This window comes from Hipposideros armiger, unplaced genomic scaffold (assembly GCF_001890085.2).
Source record: "Hipposideros armiger isolate ML-2016 unplaced genomic scaffold, ASM189008v1 scaffold_369, whole genome shotgun sequence".
Lineage (NCBI taxonomy): Eukaryota > Metazoa > Chordata > Mammalia > Chiroptera > Hipposideridae > Hipposideros > Hipposideros armiger.
In genome coordinates, this window is record NW_017731719.1 from 1,146,892 (window position 1) to 1,152,089 (window position 5,198).

Below are 5,198 nucleotides of genomic sequence, written 5' to 3' on the forward strand. Positions count from 1 at the left end.
TACAAGTCATATGTTGAAGTCTTAACCATTCCAGTACTTCAGAATGTGCCTTATTTGGCGATAGGGTCATTATAGAGGTAATCAAGTGAAAGTGAGGATATTAGTGTGAGCCCTAATCAATATGATTGGTGTCCTTATAAGAAGGGGAAATTTGGACACAGAGAGATGCACACATGGTGAACACAATGTGGGCAAGAAAATGGCCATCTATAAGGCAAGGGGAGAGGCGTGGCACAGATCCTTTTCTCATGGCCCTTAGATGGAAGCAACCCTGCCAACACCTAGATTGTGGACTTTTAGACTCTAGAGCTGTGGAACAATACATTTCCATTGTTTAAGCCACCCAGTCTGTGGTACTTTGTTGCAGCAGCCCTAGCAAACAAATACAGTTGGCCAGGGCTAGCAGCATCTCCTTTCCCTCAGGAAAGGTTAGAGAAGACGTGGATTCTCAAGACTCTGCAAGGCAGGTGGGTTTCTTCTGGTATAATACCTGGAAACCCCAATGGTGTTTACATTAATGAGACAACTGGCCTATATCTCAGCTGACCCAGTGATTTCTGTCATCTTAACAAGCAGTGTTCACTGGCCCATGATAATTGTGCATTTGCTGCATGATCACTTGTAAACTGGCCAAGTAATCTAGTAGACGCGTGTCATGGTCAATTCTGTGCGTGTCTGCAGAGAAACTCCAGTGAGCTAGGCTTAGAGGCAGTGAGTATTAAAAGTCTTTTTTGAGGTTCCTACATGTTCTTCTGTGTCTGAGCTTCCTGTGTCTCTAGCCATAGTGATTTCTGATTATAAAGGTTAAGGAAGATCCAAAGCTTGGGCCAAGAAAGGTTGCCTAAAATGTTCTCCCTTTCCTGGGATGAATGAACCTCTTCACTGGATTTCCCTCCTTTTGACGAGGATAAGCTACTGGGAAAAGAGTAAGCACTCATATTTCCTTTATTGTTAAACGATTCTTGGAAAATGTTCTTTTTCTTTCTTTCCTCCTAAAAACATGTAGAAAATATAAATGCAAATTTGGATACAATTATCCTAATTGTAGGTCAGCTTACTGGATGTGCCAAATTGATGCTTACCATAGGAATGAACTGGCAATAGCCCAGTAAACTATTTGCTGAAGAAATATTAGAAAAGGGCAAAGAGTGAGCCAACACGTGTTAGAGAATTCACAGACATGTATGCACAGACACACTGAGTTTCTAGATGACCCACACCCTCTTTCACTTATGTATCCATTGAAACTTTCACCTGTTTTGTGGCTGCTTCTCTAAGCATGTGTCTTACACTCACCATCTTCTCTAGGTCTCAGGTGCAATGGTGTGTTTCCAGTCTCTGCTATTCAGTCAAGTCCCAGAGTGCTTGAGATCCTCATAGGCTATTGGAACAGTCAAAGAAATAGAAAAGGAAGAAAGTGTTATATGAGAACCAAATGCAAAAAGACATCCCTAAAGACAATGAGCTCTGTACAGGTGGGTGGATTGGACTCATGTCATGTTACTCAGATATCCTCTTCCCATGGACCTCTGAAATTATTTATACAGAAGACCTTTCGACCTATCAGTGAGAGGTCCCTGCAAACCTGGCTATTTTAAAAGGAAATACAACATGTATTTTAGAGTCAGGCCAACCCTGAGTTTTAATCCCAGATCTACCATTTACTAGCTTGGTGAACTCAGGCAAGTTATTTTTAACCTCTTGAGTCTCAGTCATCTTAACCTGCAACCTTAACTTTAAACTTTAACTTCAACTTTAAAGTAGACATAAAACCTATCAGTAGTGAATTGGAAAAAGAAATTGTGGCATATTCATGTATTAGGATAATCTGTAGCTATGAGGATGAGAAGCCTACAACCTCATACAATACACAACGCAATTACATAATACAACTACATACAACAATCTGTATGAGTCTCACGAGCATAACATCAAGGGGAAGAAGCCAGATATGAAAGGGTACATGCTGTATAATTCCCCTTCTATAAAGTTCAAAGATTGGTGAAACTAACTTATGTTATTTAAGGTTGGGACAGTGGTTAACCTTGAGTGGGTGTGACTGGGTGTAGGTGGGAAGGGGCTGGAGTTGTTCTGTTTCTTATTCTGGGTGGTGGTTACTTGGGTGTGTTCATTTTGTGAAATGCACTGAGTTCCATACTTCAAATTTGTGTAATTTTCTATGTATGTTACACCTCAATAAAAAAGTTCATTTAAAAAAACCCAGATCCTAACAGTACTTCATTCATAGAGATGTGAGGATTAAATGAAATAAAGGAAAATACCTAGCCATAGTAAGGGCTTGTTATATGTTAGCAACTTATTATTGTTATTAGTCTTATTATGCTGATGGAGACGTTGGTGGCAAATTTAGTTGTTGTCACATCTGGGTATGCCTGTGATATTTCAGGGTTTTTGAATAGGAAGACATATAAAGGCCCTAGTTCCTCTTTAGGCCAANTCTATCAGACTGCAGTGATCTCCATTGCCTACATATAATAAGTATTCAATACATTTTTATTGCACAAAGAAATTACAAAGAAATGTATCAAAATCTTTTGGATGCAGATCTTGTTTTGCATAATATCTAATATCTGGAGCAAGGCATGTTTATAGTTTGGTATGAGAAACCCAGGCTAGGGCTGGCTGAGTGGCTCATTTGGTTAAGAGCGTGAGCTCTGAGCAACAGCGTCACTGGTTTGATTCCCACATGGGCCAGTGAGCTGCGCCTGAGCTGAGCTTCCCCTGAGCTGGTGAGAGCATGTGCTCTTAGCATCAAGGTTGCCGGTTCGACACCCATATGGGGTGGTGGGCTGTGCCCCTCCCCCCAACTAGATTGAAAGCAGCGACTGGACTTGGAGCTAAGCTGCGCCCTCCACAACTAAGATTGAAGGACAACAGCTTGACTTGGAGCTGATGGTTCCTGGAAAAACACAATGTTCCCCTTCCCCAATTCCCCAACACTGTTCCCCTCCCCAATTCCCCAATAAAAAACTTAAAAATAAAATCCAGACTATTTAGTGACTTGAATTTAATTGGATTAGGAAGTATATCTTTCATTTTGATCTTTGCCTTGGACTTTTCCATACAGATTAGGATTTGCCTAACCTAACATGTATTGAGAGTTATGTCTCAGGCATGCGGTTAGGCATTTGCACATACTTTGTCTTACAGTTTCTCGTCAGTTAACTGGGGATAGTAAATAGGACTATTAGCAAATAGTGCTGTAAAGGGTGGGTTTCCATCTTGAAAAAATGTATGCACCTCTGTAAGCACCTGGGTTTCTACTAGAAAGGGATTTGTTTGCTGAAAGGTATTGTAAGCCAGGTGTTGCAAATGGTTTTGAAATCTCCTAATCAATGTACATCTATCTACACATTTATTTGTGGCTTCAACGTTCTCAGAAGAAATCTTCAAGTTTTATATTTTTATAGAAATGAAGTTATTTGACATTTTTATACCTTATAATATGATCACCCCTCTAATTCTAGCAATCACGTTACTGTGCAAAATTGTCAAATCACTATATTGTACACCTGAAATTAATAGAACTAATATAATACTGTATACCAACTATACTTANGTTGAGACACAAAAAGGGGGCCTTTGTTATGAGGTTGTGGGGTGTGGACCCAAAGATAGGAAAGTAGCTGGAGGCAGGACCCGGAATGTAACCAGCGCGGCCTTTCATCTCTTCTCTCTGTGCCGTCCCCTCTCGCGGCAGTCCCCTTTCTTCGTGCTGCACACATCCTGGCCCCAGCAGTGCCTGAGTTTGATAAATAACAGCAGGGTCATAACCAGGTCTGTGAACTACCCTAGACCTACTGAATCAGAGTCTGTGGGGAGTGACCTGAGAATTTGAGTTAAAATAAAAAAGACATTCCATCTGGTTCATTTTTCTCTGCTTTAAAATTTGAGGGCCTCTGAATTATAGTTTGAGCTGTTGGAGAGAAACTGAAATGATGGTGTCTTTGATTCTAAGAAAAATCACAGGGAAAGACCTTGTTGGTTTAGTTTGGATTAGATACCTGTGCCTTTCCATTGTGGATTAGAGAGTGAGATTATGTGAAAACATGGTCACTCTTCTAAAAATCACGTGGGTGGAGTGAGGGGGGACCCCAGAAGGAGGAGAGTGCTGGTTCCAGGAGAGAGGATGGCGCTCACCAGGCAAAACTATAGGCATCTACCCCACATTTTAATGAGCTCCATAGAAAGTGGGGCCTCATTGGTTCCCAACCCCAGCTACTCATTAGAATCTCTTTCCTGCCTCCTGGGCACCTGCTTCATAGCTTTGCCTCTCTCCCCTTGACCTACTTCTGCTCCCAATTACCTCATTCTTTATGGACGGTCACTCTTCTTCCTTTATAATAAAAAGGTGTCTACTCCTTCCAAGGCTAATTTCTTTGCCTCTGTTATGTCTTCTCTTAATTTTCTTCTCATTTATTTCTAACTGCATCCTCTCTTCTGGGTCTTGCCCAAGTCTTCGTCATCCCCACAATACATTCCCTCTATCCTGCCTATCCATCAAGCTGCTGTTCCACCCCTCTCTTTCCACCCCACCAAATATCATCACCATCATCATCACCATCATCATCATCATCATCATATGACTTTATGGGGTTTTTTTTCCTAAGTAAAAAAGCAATGCATCTTCTGGCCTCTAAAGAAACTCAGGAAATTAGAAAAATACAGACTAACACGAAGAAGAAAATAAAATTCATGGATAATTTTATCAATCAATAGCACTATTAACAAATCATTATATACAATCCTTGTGTTTTTATGCATATATTATATATACTATGCCAGAATTGAGAGTTGTTTTTATTACAAATAGTCCTTGTATACGATCATCCTTGCACATCACTCCATTTTTTCAAGCCATGAAATATTTTTGAAAGAACTGTTTATCTTTGTTGTTTTCTGTTGTTCTTCACTTACATTTCTCATTATCTCCTCAGTACGCTAACACTGGTCCCCATAGCTCTGTGGTAACGGGTTAGCATTGACCTTCAAGGTACAAAACCCAGTGATCTCCTGTTTGTAGTGATATTCTGGTATTCTTTCCCCAAATGCCTTCTCTCTTGACCTCAGTGGTTCATCCATATTGTTGCAAATGGTAAGCTTTCATTCTTTTTTATGGCAGAGTAATACTCCATTGTATAAATGTACCACAATTTCTTTATCCAATCGTCTATTGA